This window comes from Thalassophryne amazonica, chromosome 23, assembly GCF_902500255.1.
Source record: "Thalassophryne amazonica chromosome 23, fThaAma1.1, whole genome shotgun sequence".
Classification (NCBI taxonomy): Eukaryota; Metazoa; Chordata; class Actinopteri; order Batrachoidiformes; family Batrachoididae; genus Thalassophryne; species Thalassophryne amazonica.
Window position 1 is genome coordinate 20,873,927 of NC_047125.1, and position 15,327 is coordinate 20,889,253.

A 15,327-nucleotide genomic window follows, 5' to 3' on the forward strand; every position below is an offset into this window, starting at 1 on the left:
CAATAAGTCAGACTGAGAGAGAACCTCAATTTAATGGCTGCTCTCGTGCTACCAAACACCACACAGCACAGAATCCACGCCCTTCATCATTAAACACTAACATAGTACGTGTGCCGATGGAAGGTGATTAGTTGTGCTAATACTCACACTTATGGTGTGGCAAAACAAATACTTCAAGTTACACAGAAGTTTGCATAAAATACATGAACAGTAACGGCAGTGAATGTAACCACATAACATGCGAGAAACGGCATTAACTGGTAGTTTTATCATCAAGCATGCAAACCAGTCCATGCTGGGAAAATCCCAACTTCTGCAACACACTACATTATGTTAAACTGAAACAAAATACCATGAATGTGTTTTAGTTACAATATAAGAAATGAACAGTGAAAATGGTCAAGTAATTTCTAGAGCCTGACCGATATGGATTTTTTTGAGGCAGATGCCGATAATGATATTTGGATGAAAAAAATGTTGATAATTGATAAATCAGCTGAATGTTTCAACCTCTTAGCAGTCAACAAAGGTTTTTCATGCTAGAAATAAGGTCTACACAACGTAGGCTTAATAAAAAGTGTGACCGACGCAATGAAGCACATTTGAAAACATTACTACATAAACTGTGTTAATCAAACTCAGTTGAACTGAAACGGGAGAAATGTGGGGTGAATGTAATCGCAAAATTATTACAAACAACATCCTTAACTTCTATGCTTTTGTCAGCCGATCAGTGCAGTGTGATGGCGAACTACGGGTGCCGGTGATGAACACATTTAAGCAGGGGTGTAAGCATCTCTCAGTTGAATGGAGTCAGAGCTCCATCAACTGGACAAATGGTGCAAGGACATTTTACATTGCCGACACAAACATTATTTCACTAACTGTTGTGTTTGAGAAATGATCGGCGTTTTATAGGCAAAATTTCGGCCGATAGTGAGTACTTTGAAAAGGACTTACATCGGCCGATAATATCGGCTGGCTGATATATCGGTCGGCCTCTAGTAATTTCACCAAGGAAATACCAAGAAATAGGTTGCAGTTTCTTTCGACGTCACTTGAAAAATCCACAATGAAACTGAGCTCAATGACCGTCGAGTTTCAAGGCAATGAAATAGAATTAAATGATACACAACTGTACATATTTGACCATTTAAATTTTGACATTTTAGGGGAAGCTGATCTTCCCTTGCAGTCTTGGAGAAATCACCTCTGACACAACATGGTGAGACTAACCACACTAGTACCTGCAACAGTTTTCATCGTGACTGTTGCCATCTCAAATGATGTGCAAGATAAAATCTGACTTTAGGCGAAACAAATGTAGGTGCTGCTAAGCTTATCGCCGTGCAGTAAAATGGGTCGACATGATACGTGGTTAACCCTCACTCAGTCTCTCATTTTATTTGCCATCATTTGTATATCTTTGACTTGTCTTTTATTTTTTTAAGCTTGTACCTGATTTGTAAAATTCTAATCCTCCTACAGTTCCGTTCCGTGGCTATGCCTCTGTTTCAGGACAGCTGGTAGGTGTCAGAGATGATACCAGAGTTATTCCTCTACATAAACTCAAGGCTGACATTTCCTCCCTGTTCTCAATTTGAATATTTTCCCTCTTTCTCTCTTCACCACCTCCTTTCTCATGTCTTTCCTTCAAAACCTGTGCATATGTTCCTCTCTTGGTTCCTTCTCGACAGCTGTTCAGCTTATCGATGCAGTTGGTTGACGCTCTTCGGTTTTATGCAACAGCACTTCTGTAATCTCTCATTCCTTCTGTCGGCGTGGGAATGTGTGCAGGAAGTTACTCAGACGTGGAGATCCAGGGTTCTTGGGGGGGGATTTTATCATCCTTCTTTTCACCTCCTTCTCATTTCCCCTCTTTTCTGAATGCTTTTCTTTCCATGTTGTGCACATGTAACGGCAGTGACGTCTAGGCTGTGTGATTTAGTAGTTTATCTACATGGATGTAATTGTATTCTTAGCAATGTCACATTTCGCTTTGCAGAATTAATTTCCCATATTTCAGATTGAGATACAACTAAGAGACTCTTGTCTCAAAATCAGTTTACACTGTTACAAAACCAAGAAAAGCAGCAAATCTCACACTTAAAGAGCAGGAAATGCCAGTAGTTAGAATTTTCCTTGCAAACTCAGTTGTGCACTTGATTATCTTTTTTTTTTTTTTCTTCCCCTAATTAATTTTCAGTGGCTGGTCTAATCGAATAATCAGTTCTTCACATACCACTTTATCAGGACACGAGGCTCATATCAACCTGGATAGCTACATACTCCAAAAGAAACTTCAAATGTAATATTTTAAAGTTATAAACAAACTTGTCTGAGTTAAATGTGCTAACTGTCGCCCTTCTCCAGTATATGTAGGGAACAAAGTAGGCAATAAATTAGCCTTGTAAATACTATAATGTGTGAAACATTTTGCATGTGTACAGTAGTGTTCAGAATAATAGTAGTGCTATGTGACTAAAAAGATTAATCCAGGTTTTGAGTATATTTCTTATTGTTCCATGGGAAACAAGGTACCAGTAGATTCTCACAAATCCAACAAGACCAAGCATTCATGATATGCACACTCTTAAGGCTATGAAATTGGGCTATTAGTAAAAAAAAAAAGTAGAAAAGGGGGGTGTTCACAATAATAGTAGCATCTGCTGTTGACACTACAAACTCAAAACTATTATGTTCAAACTGCTTTTTTAGCAATCCTGTGAATCACTAAACTAGTATTTAGTTGTATAACCACAGTTTTTCATGATTTCTTCACATCTGTGAGGCATTAATTTTGTTGGTTTGGAACCAAGATTTTGCTCGTTTACTAGTGTGCTTGGGGTCATTGTGTTGTTGAAACACCCATTTCAAGGGCATGTCCTCTTCAGCATAAGGCAACATGACCTCTTCAAGTATTTTGACATATCCAAACTGATCCATGATACCTGGTATGTGATATATAGGCCCAACACCATAGTAGGAGAAACATGCCCATATCATGATGCTTGCACCACCATGCTGTCACTGTCTTCACTGTGAACTGTGGCTTGAATTCAGAGTTTGGGGGTCGTCTCACAAACTGTCTGCGGCCCTTGGACCCAAAAAACAATTTTACTCTGATCAGTCCACAAAATATTCCTCCATTTCTCTTTAGGCCAGTTGATGTGTTCTTTGGCAAATTGTAACCTCTTCTGCACGTCTTTTATTTAACAGAGGGACTTTGCGGGGGATTCTTGCTAAAAAATTAGCTTCACACAGGCATCTTCTAACTGTCACAGCACTTACAGGTAACTCCAGACTGTCTTTAATCATCCTGGAGCTGATCAGTGGGTGAGCCTTTGCCATTCTGGTTATTCTTCTATCCATTTTGATGGTTGTTTTCCATTTTCTTCCACGTGTTTGTTTTTTTTTTTGTTTGTTTTTTTGTCCATTTTAAAGCATTGGAGATCATTGTAGATGAACAGCCTATAATTTTTTGCACCTGCATATACGTTTTCCTCTCTCCAATCAACTTTTTAATCAAACTATGCTGTTCTTCTGAACAATGTCTTGACCGTCCCATTTTCCTCAGGCTTTCAAAGAGAAAAGCAGGTTCAACAGGTGCTGGCTTCATCCTTAAATAGTGGACACCTGATTCACACCTGTTTGTTCCACAAAATTGACGAACTCACTGACTGAATGCCACACTACTATTATTGTGAACACCCCCTTTTCTACTTTTTTTTTTTACTAATAGCCCAATTTCATAGCCTTAAGAGTGTGCATATCATGAATGCTTGGTCTTGTTGGATTTGTGAGAATCTACTGAATCTACTGGTACCTTGTTTCCCATGTAACAATAAGAAATATACTCAAAACCTGGATTCATCTTTTTAGTCACATAGCACTACTATTATTCTGAACACTACTGTACAAACAAAAGATTGGTTGAGTCACCTTATTTAACATTAAAACATTGCATCTACTGCTTTTGCGGTTTGTTACTTACCTTGTAGACACTTAGTCTACACTAAGCCCCAAACTCTTCCTGTCAAAAATGAAATTGTGAACATTCTGTTGAATGTGCAATCAAACGTATATTAACCCTCAAGCGATCAAGCTATTTTAGCAGCTAATATGAGCAAGTGGGGTTATTTATGACCCCATTGACTTCATATTGGATTACTTCTATATAAGTGGTTGTTTTATGGTTCTTCATATTTATGTCGCTCTCCAATCTAGTTGTCCATCATCCTTTTCCGTCTTCACTCTGGGCATCCAGAATCTCAATCTCAGTGCTTGTGCAGCTATAAATCTCACTGTTCTAGGTCTGTTGGCCAAGCTTCTCTGCAAAACAGTAAAATATAATGATTTGAGTTTGCAAATTACAATGCCATCTGAAGCTATGACGTCAAAAATCTCATAGATCTTCCCAGGGTCATAAGTGCAAGTGTTATCTGTGGTTGTATGCTTCAGTACCCAGCTGGGAGCAGGTTTCACAGTCTTTGAAATGCTTTTATGGTGTTTGTAGTTTGTCCTTTGTTATTTTAGCCATAATCCCCACCTGTTTGTGTGAATGAGCCAACCGGATTGTTATCGGAATGATTGTTGGCAGGACTGAGTCGAGATCTAATAGAGATTATCTGGCCAGCTCAAATCAAACATCTACAAGGAATTAACTTGGGTTAAAGCGGTTCACAGAGGAAGTTGAGTGTGTCAGTCGATAATGAGGCAGTTTCCTCTCGTTTTTTGGGTTTCTTTTCTTCACTTGTTCTTTTTTTGTGTTGACATTATCTGTCACTGCACATTGCATAAGCATTCATCATTTTCCTCACTATGAAAAAACGAGACACTGCATGGTGTCGAATCTCCACAAACCTCCATCAAATTGTAGCTGCTCTGTTGTCATGCCACCACTCATTAGACACACACACATCCCCTTGTGCTCTTTTCTTCTTCTGCTTTGCATCTGTTTGCAAATGTAAATGGATGTTTCTGTTCTTCATTTAGGGAAAAATTGAGGAACATTTTTGAAATTTCTCCTGTTTACCTTTTTTTTTTTTTTCTGGAGTTTTTTGTACTCCTTTGGGACTTGTATACCCAAAAATCATGCATTCGTTATTACTAATAATCATCATTATAGCAATTTATGTAGGGAGTAATCAGTAATCAGTAATTGGATTACTTTTTCAAAGTAACTGTGGCAACACTGGTAGTGTCTCCACCCTCACTGATTTATGCCTGTTTGTGTTTTGGGAAAGATTAATGGTTGCTGCAACTTTTCACGTGCACTCCCGTTCAGCCTGTGTTTATGTGGGTCGAGTTGTTTCTTATGATTGCTTTGTATGTGTGCATTTAACAAATGTTGGGTTGAACAGAAAGCCAGAGAGCTTGTTGATGAACAGAGGAAATATTAGGGTTTAAACAGCTGTCCCATGATTCACAGGGGCATTTTGTGTTCCATCCGGCTCTTCTTCACTTCCTCCATACCATCACAGCCATAAAGCATGTTGATGTTCTCTCTGTTCCCCGTGTCCAATGTTTAGTTTTTCCATTTGACGTCAGGACTGTCACTCGTCGATTCACCCTCTGGTCAAATGATCTAGTTCAGCTGATTGGTTGAGGGTGGAGATGTAAACTGTCTTGTTGCCACATGTCCTGACAGACTGCTTTCCTATATGACATAATTGCCTGGGTAATTCCATGTTAAGTCAACAGAAAGGTCTCCACGCCTTGCTACATTCAAAACACTGTGCAACCACCTTGGGTCAAAGTTGAAAACCACCCAGGCAGGCAGACAGTCTGTCCCCACCACTCAGAAGTAATCATCTGTCTGTCCTCGCCAGGTGAAACATCTTTGGGGGACTGCTTAGTTTTTTTTTTTTTTTAAAACTTCAAAATGTAGAGTAATCAGAAATTGATCTTGAAGTTAAAAAAAAATAACTAAATAAAAACATTTGAAAGGATTTTCTATAGTAAACTGCTGTGTACAAATTAGCTCCTGTGCAGTGACGCATTTCTACACTCTTCCATGTTTTGGTCTGATGCCTCTTTTTTTTTTTTTTTGCTCTCCCCTACAATACTTGTGCCTGGAGCGCTTCTGCACGGCTGTGCTCAGCCTGGAGTGCTGAGACTGTGACACCGAGATAAGTTCTCCCTGATGGAATGGAGGACGTCTCATTTTGGGGGAAAGAGTTTTGGTCGGTTGTAGTTTGTCTGTTTTACGTTTGGAAAGGCGTGTCATTTGATTTAACATGGCAATTCGCTTTGAAGTTATTGATTGCGGAATGATCCGTTTTTCCACCTTTACTTGGCAGAGAGCTGCAGCAAATCCCACAACGCGCACATAGGCACAGAGCGGAGGATATTATCATCATGATTATTATTTTCATGAGGGACACTAACTTTAGTTTAGGAACCAGAGAAGTGGGAGACATTAAGGTTGCAGTCCACGGCAGAGATGCGCATCGTCAGCTGCCCCACAAAAGAGGCATGTTAATGACGCACGAATAAAAACTGTCCGTGTGAAGCGGTGGTCGATTCTCGCAGAAAGAGTCCCGTTTAGAGACTTTAATCAGCAGAAAAGGCAGAAATGGCTTTAATACAGGTTGATGAATAAATTGTGGATGCGCTGCTTCTACATCAGAACCAGCGGCTCCACAATCAACAAAGAGAAATGTTTATTTTCCCATTACACACCCTCAAAAACAACGTAACGGTCCAACTGCATTGTAATTTTTCTTATTATACCAGCGTAACAGATGGTTATGCTGTTATAATGCTGGTGAGAACCCTGACAAGGATCATCTGAAGAGACCTAGTACTGACTATACCTAATCATCAGTGTAGCTCACTGGATGGAGGTCCAAGTCTCACAACCATGCTGGAAGCACCGTGAGACCCAACTGAAGATGCAAGTCAAACATTTAGCACACTATTTGTTGGGTACATTGACAGTTTTTGCATCAAGTATGAAGCAGATCCAAGATGGTCAGTCAGGAGGCTTCTGTGTGATTTCACCCGGAGTGACCCACATCCCAGTTGATGGCAGCTGTGATTGATCCCTTGAGACGTATTTAGCTGCGGTGATCTTTCGAGCACATGCTTGGACGCGACGCAGGAAAGGAGTGGAGCTGTCATGATTGTTTTCTTGCCCTTTGATGTTTTTTTAATCTTTTGAGAATGAATGGAGGAGAGTGGCAGGGAGGAGAGCAGAGCAGGGGAAGTGGAAGGTCACTCGAAGAAATGAAGGAAGGAAAGGAGTAAGTGGATGACAAGCTTGTTACAATACATTAACATTTACAACCCGATATCTACCATATTTTCTGCTCCAAGTGTAATTTGATAACAAAGCGTTTGATTTTTCATTTAATGTAGGTGCAAAGTGTCATCTAATTATTTTTTTTTTAATTAATCAGTAAAATGGGTAAGATTACGAAACACTTTAGGCTTTTTTTTTTCCCCCACATAAATTATTGGATAGCTTGACTTTGGGGTGCTAATCAGTTATTACCATTCTTATTAAATCTGCAAACAGATTGAACAGTCTAAAATCTAAAGATGCTCAACTAAAAATTATTTTTTTTATTAGTTATTATTTGTTCTGTGTTAAACTGTCTTCTGCACTTTTTTCCTCACATCTCTTTTCTGTTCACTCCATGTAGCTGAACATCCTGTTCCTAGGTTTCTGGGTTTTCGTGTTTCTGCACTTCCGTGTCTATTAGTTTACTGGTTTTTATAACCACCATTCGAGCATTTCCCTGTCACCTGCAGGTTGTCCTTGCTTACACTCTTACATTATTTCCTCGTGTGGTTTGTGATTTTGTCCCCCATACTGCCTCCCCATGTTGATTTTTGTCTCGTGTTCCTGGTTTTGGTCACCTGTTAATTTTGTTCTGAACCTCTGCCTGTGCTTTTTGGATTTACTTTTTTCCCGCTCAAAACACTGTCACTGATTGGACTTATCTCCCCCGTTAGAGCCTGAGGTAGTGACAATGAGAAGTTTGCTGATCTGAAGGGTGTAGGGCTGTTTGTTATGGATGTTTTGACCACCACTGTGACCACCTTTTTTCTTGCCCATGTTGTGGTTCTCTGCTTTGGGGTCCTCCTATATGTCTGAAGCAAGTCTTCATTTCAGACTGTATGAAACAATTATATTTCATACTTTAATATACTTTAATGCATTTTTTTAAAATACCATTTTATTTTTTTCATTTGGAATTGTGGGTTTCAGCCCCCCACTTGTCCAGTGTAAGCTGGGATGTGCTACGCAACCCTCAATGATGTGTAACAGGATAAGTGTGAGGAGATGGATGATTATACATCACAATCAATTATCAAAAGTGTTGACCGTGACTGAAACTATTTTAATTCTAGTCTTTTCTAATCGACAACAATGATTGGAAAATTTAAGCATTAAGAAGTGTGACTTAGTAGTCAAATGTACAAATTAAACAAAGTGTAGACACCAGTGATGAAAGCTTTTGAGAAATAGGTTTTCTGGATGTGACATGTACTTAGCGCTGCCACAAACGACTATTTTCATAGTCAACTAGTCACCGATTATTTTTGTGATTAGTCGACTTGTCGGATTTCGCTTATCAATCCCATTCCTATCGATACCGCTTGTGAATTTTTTGTGTACTGCAAGTAGCCTTTACAGGTTTTCCATGTCAACATTTTATTGAGTCTTAAAGAAAATAAATATGAAATTGGTCACTTGATCTCTGAACGTAAATAAACTCTACATGGCGGAGCCTTGATCTCTGAACGTAAATAAACTCTACATGGCGGAGCCTTGATCTCTGAACATAGACTAGTCATAATATCACCAGGCTGGGGGCATTCACTTCAAAGTGTTAAAGTCTCACCTTGTCCTTGTGATTCAGATTTTAACACCGATCTATACTGTCAAAAAATGGAAAACCAAAGGTCCAGCTTTCCTCACTGATTCAGCAGGTGCATTTCTGTAAAACTTCTTATTACTCTGTATTTTACTCTGCATTTGTTGGCATTTCTCAGCATGTGATGTACAGTTTAGGAAAAGTAGAAACATCAGGCTGACACAGTGAAGAAATGAACATCATCTGCTTCATCAGATAACGAAACTTGTGAGCTTTTATTCGAAAGTAAAGGTTCAGTAAAGATTATGTTTGCAGAATCTGATGTGGAAGGCACACTCATCTGGCCCATCATAGGAAAAATTAAGAAATTTAGTGTACAGTGCATCAGGAAAGTAAATGGGTGAAATTCATTTTTTTCCCTCATACCCCATAATGACAATATGAAATTTTTTTTGTGTGAGATGTTTGCACTTTTATTAAAAATAAAAACCAAGAAACCACACGTACATAAGTATTCACAGCCTTTGCCATGAAGCTCAAAATTGAGCTCAGTTGCATCCTGTTTCCACTGATCATCCTTGAGGTGTTTCCACATTTTAATTAGAGTCCACCTGGGCTAAACTCAGGTGATTGGACATGATTTGGAAAGACACACACCTGTCTACATATAAGGTCCCACAGTTGACTGTGCATGTCGGAGCACAAACTGAACATGAAGTCTAAGGAATAGTCTGTAGACCTCCGAGACAGGATTGTCTGGAGGTACAAATCTGGGGAAGGGGACAGAAACATTTCTGCTGCTTTGAAGGTCTCAGTGGCCTCCACCATCTGTAAATGGAAGATGTTCAGATCCTCCAGGATTCTTCCTAGAGCTGACCGCCCGTCTACACTGAGCGACCGGGGAAGAAGGGCCTTCGTCAGGGTGGTGACCAAGAACCTACTGGTCACTCTGCCAGAGCTCCAGCATTCCTCTGTGGAGAGAGGAGAACCTTCCAGAAGGACAACCATCTCTGCAACAATCCACCAATCAGGTCTGTATGGTAGAGTGGCCAGACAGAAGCCACTCCTGAGTAAAAGGGATATAGCAGCCCACCTGGAGTTTGCTAAAAGGCACCTGAAGGACTCTCACACCATGAGAAACAAAATTCTTTGGTCTTATGAGACAAAAATTGAACTGGCGTGAATGCCAGGTGTCATATTTGGCAGAAACCAGGTACCATTCCTACAGTGAAGCACGGTGGTGGCAGCATCATGCTGTGGGGATGTTTTTCAGTGGCAGGAACTGGGAGACGTGTCAGGATTGAGGGGAAAAATAAGTGCAGCAATGTACAGAGACATCCTGGATCAAAACCTGCTCCAGAGCGCTCTTAACCTCACACTGGGGTGACTGAATGTCCTTGAGTTGCCCAGCAAGATTCCAGACCTGAATCTGATTGAACATCTTTGGAGAGATCTGAAAATGGCCATCCAACCTAATGGAGCTTGAGAGGTACTGCAAAGAGGATTGGGCAAAACTGGCCAAAGATGAGTGCACCAAGCTTTCGGCATCTTCTTCATGAAGACTTGAGGCTGTAATTTGCCAAAGGTGCATCAACAAGTATTCCGTGAAGGCTGTGAATACTTATATACATGTGATTTCTTTTTTTAAATTTTAATAAATTTGCAAAATTTCAAAAAACTATGTTGTCATTATGGGGTGTTGTGAGTAGAATTTTGAAGGAAAAAAATTAATTTACTTTTGGAATAAGGCTGTAACATAACAAAATGTGGAAAAAGTGAAGTGCTGTGGATACTTTCTGGATGCACTATAAGAATATAAAAAATGTTTCTGCATGAGGACCAGCGTCCAGTATAAATAGTGGTGCTGGCCACATCCGGCCAGCTGTCAGTTTCTGGAAAAGTTCGATCACACAGACAGGGAGAAAACAAAAATAACTGCAGAACTGTGTGATTAAAAATTTCAAGGGCTGCAGTTTGGAAATGTTAAGATTTCATGTGCACAAAAGTTTGAAAGAACGATGTGAAAGTATGAGAATTTGACATTCTAAATCTTCAGCTGTACAGCTTTGTTTTGATGATGTAAACAAGAGCAAGATGTTCTATGTAGTTTGTGTGTGTTTTTCTTTTTGTGTAAGATTTGATGCTGCCATTCACCTGGCCTTATAATCCATTTTATTGCCATTCTGTGAAATGTTGGGAACCCTACTCTGCCAAAATGCTAAATTAAAGCCAATTGTGGCGCCTTTTCGCTTCATGACTGTAAAACTCTCAGCCAAGCTCACTTGGAGCAGTAACGAAGCTCAGCTGAGCCTGCAGTGAAAAATGTAAGGATCTTTGTGTGAGCTTAGTACTGAGAGATGAATGGATCATACAGCTGCCACAGCTAGCTAAATATTACACCCTGAAACATGCACGCTAACCGGGCACAAGGCCAGAATATGGGAGGAATGTGCTTGCACAGATGCCCGACCTTCTCACAGATGCATACACAACACACAATTATTCTGAGGTTTTTCTTGTCATGGTGAAATATGTCATTGTTGCGCGTGTGTGCGCTTGTTGCGCGCATGAATCTTTATGCACTGAGACACACACACACACACACACACACACACACACACACACACACACACAGTGTCTTGCTCAACGGGTCAGGATGTTTCACAAGTCGGGACCTGTGTGTTCGAGATATTCCTGTCTGAGTTTTGCCTCTTCGGTGTCTGTGCGTGCCCGCTCAGAGCTGACGGAGAAAACGTTAACTGCCAAAAAAAAAACACTCAGAGAGAGGCGGGAGATAAGTCTTAATAATGTGGTCCCACAGGAGTCGCCATGGCACTGGCAGAATGAAACCATGGCCTGTGGGAGGGAAGGTTGTGCGAGTGTGTATGTACACGCACATCTGTGTCTGTGCTTCCTAAAGACCCAGAAGCACTTTATTCTCACAGGAAAGTTTGAGTTCAATCCGACTGGTTGAGCGCTGCCTGACCTTCATACTTTACGACCAGTCTGTTGGGTGAGATGCCATTAAAAAAAAAAAAAAGATGATGAGCACTAAAAAACATGAGCAGCAGTGGCCTTAGTGGGCATCGGGACCCTGTGATTAAGACCTAAAATGGGTTAAATGGACTGCACTTGTATTGCGTTTTTCCATCTATATTGGAAGCTCAAAGCACTTTACAATGATGCCTCACATTCACCCATTCACACAGACGCACTCACACACCGATGTCAGGCTGCTGCCATGCAAGGCGCTCACTACACCCCGGGAGCAACTTGAGGATTAAGTACTTTGCCCAGGGGTCCGTAGTGATTGTTCAGCCAGACAGGGTTTGAACTGAGGATCCTCTGGTCTGTAGCCCACTGCTTAACCACTAGATCAGGGGTGCCCACGTTTGGTCCTCGAGATCTACCTTTCTGACACTCTCAGGCTCATTAAAAGCCAGCTAACAAGTCTTTCATTGGATTCAGGCATGTTGGAACAGGGAGACAAGGTAGATCTCGAGGACCGAACTTGGGCACCCCTGCACTAGACCATCACCTCCCCCAAAGGTTCACTGGTCCTTACTTGTATTTGTCAGAGCCCAAATATTTAAAGTTGATGATTCAGAAGGTCAACCTTCACTGATACACCAAGTTTGGTAGAAATCAGCAGAAGGACTTGAGCCGAGTCAATAAACAATCAGCCAGGCATGATCTTGACTGTAATGATTGACTTTTGGCAAATTAGACCTTGTCTTTTATATGTGGGCTAAGATTGGTGCAAATCTGAATAAGGCAGGGGGAAAAACTAATTTTTGACCCCAGTCACCTTGATCCCAGTAAACGTCTTTTAATAAAACTGATCTGTACAATTTCCAAACCAACCTACTTATGTATGTCAAGTTTGTTGGATATCAGAGTGAAAAATCAAATATTTGGCCTTTTATCCCAATGAACTTGATCTTTGTCCAAACTAACCTTTTGAGTTTGAGTCTCATCCATATACCAAGTTTGTTAGTCAGACAAAGGACCTCGGAGGAGTGTTTGAAAGTATAGTTGCAAGTTTCACTCCCAACACCTTTAAACACCAGACGCTGTTGTTAGGAGTATGTGCCAGTGTTTTAGCTCGTCCCCTTGGAATGAGCGCACAGACTCAAACATTTGAGCTATGCAGTGTTTCCCCTGTATTATAAACCTGGCAGCCCGCCAAGCTGACTACTTCCACCAGGCCAGAATTTTTTTTTTCTTTCTTTTTTTTTTAATAACGGCAAGTATTTATTATTTGTATGCCATCATTTTGCAGCATCTGCAGTGCTGCGAGTATTACTTTCTCGAACACTTATCTTGTGCGGAGTAACTGTTTTTGGACGTGAATTGACACGCCATTATTGTAGAGGTCAGCTGACGGCAGCGGTTTTAAAACTTCTGGTTAAATATCTAGTCTGAGCTTTTTAGAAGACAGATTTTCACTTCTATTTTCATAATATTTGTCACACTCCACTTTGGCTTTCTTTGAAGATGATTTGCGGCACACATCTCGCTGTTTGGTGTGATACATTTGTGCTCTTAACGCTCCTCAGTGACTTGTGTTTCACACCAGACAGCTATGTTGTTGAAGGAAAAGTGTCATTTCAATAAAAACTTAAAAAAACTGATGATCAGCGCGATGGTTTTCTCGGACAGCAGCTCGTTAAATTCGGAGCGTCTGCATCGCCATTTCGAAGCGTCAGCTGCAATCCCTGATTATCACCTCATTTCTGCTTCAAACTGCACTCCAGTCATCTGTCTCTGACAGATATCTGAAGCTTTTGTACAATTGTTTCCGCATAAATTCAGCATTATTTCATAATAAAAGATGGCGAACTGATGAGAGCGCCACATCAGCACGACAGACGTCTGATGTGCTGTTTCGCCTACGTCGTTTCGGTGCGATTATCGCCTCGTTCTCCTTAAAACTGACTTTAGAATGGTTTTACTTTGGTTTTACTTTGTCATCTGATGGTTAATAAGGACATTATTCCATTTGATTTGGGTGTAGAGAGTCTGTCTCAGACATGCTGCCGTGGTCCCAAATGACACATGCACAGTGAAGGCAGGGGGGACCGTTCGGTCTGCGACACCAGCCTCTTTTTGTTTTGAAATGATTCAGAGCAGGTTGTGGAGCCAGTGACGACTGTAGTGATTCTTACAGTGACTAAGTATGCACATTAACTTTTGCTTTTACCCAAATGTATTGCTTGCATCCATGCAGCTGGACCCAGGATGGCTCATGATGTTGGAATGGAGTGATCTTACTCACTTATTGCCAAAAGAGATCATTTTCCTGAAATGTAGGCTTTTAGTTTGTTTAACCAATGATCAAGCTGTGCACGACTATGGTAGGGTTTCATAAAGAATGGGTATATTATTTCATTTTAGCAGCTGCATATCTGAGTGCCTCTTATTTTACCGCACAGTGCACCTCGTGATCCCCACTCCATGGTGCGACCGCATACCACCGAGCCTGACAAAAGGTTCTTGGTGTAACTGACTGCATTCCGTCGGTTACTTTGGTTCTGTGAGGTTTTTAGTGCTTTTTCTGCATTTTTAGCCCACACTTTGTGATTAGTGGCAGATTATTCACCGCAGTGAGTAATAATGACAGCAGGACTGGTGTGAATGAATTGGAATATAAACACATTCTGGCTTTATCTTTAGAGTTCTACTTGACACAACTTGAATAATGTTGCACCCCATGTTATTACGTACCTAATAAAGAATCGTGTTATTATGAGGGATGTTGGAGGGGAAAAAGTATATCTTGACTTAAAATGCAATGCGGTGACCCTTCAAGCTGTGGACACGGAGATGGGAGGATAAGTGACAGCAAGGAATAAATAAAGGAAGGAAGTGAGGAAAACGAATGAGTGCATAGCAAAACAAATATTTACAGTGTGTCCTACTCTGCTTTTATAGCTGTGTTTATGACCGCACTCTCTTCTCCCACTCTTCTTCTTTCAGCACTCAACTTTGGGTTAACGATGGCGCTGAACCTCACCTGCTTATATTAACAACTCGTGCCTTTGTTCCGTGTGGGCGTGTGTGTGTGTGTGTATTGTGTTCATGCATGTAAAGGTGTGTATGTTTTTCTTGTAACAGGAGGCATGCAAATGCGTCAGACGAATGTATCTTGATTTCCAAACACTTTTTTTGCAAATAGATAATCTCGTTTGCTTCGGTCTCTCACAAACTGTTCACATCAGTGGTTGTGTTTAATGCCGTGAGAAGCAAAGTTTGATCCAGATAAATAAGTGGATCTGATGGAAGGAGTAGCAAGGCAAGTCGCAGGACAAACATTTAGCCAGAGGAATTCATTTGGACACATTTCTATGCAGGTTTTCTCTTTTTTTTTTTTTTTTTTGTTCTTATGCATGGTGTGCTTTTCTTCATAATTTCTTCCTGTGAGTTCTTCTGTACAATGTACAATAGGTATCTCAAACTATGAGAAATTTAATTAAATCGAAAGCTACAAGTTGACTTA

At 40.6% G+C, this 15,327-nt stretch overlaps 1 protein-coding gene across 1 annotated transcript in view; it reads left to right on the forward strand.

Moving 5' to 3' along the window:
- plcb3 (phospholipase C, beta 3 (phosphatidylinositol-specific)) overlaps positions 1-15,327 on the forward strand; it is an 81,720-nt gene that overhangs the window by 34,208 nt on the left and 32,185 nt on the right. The window lies entirely within an intron of this gene.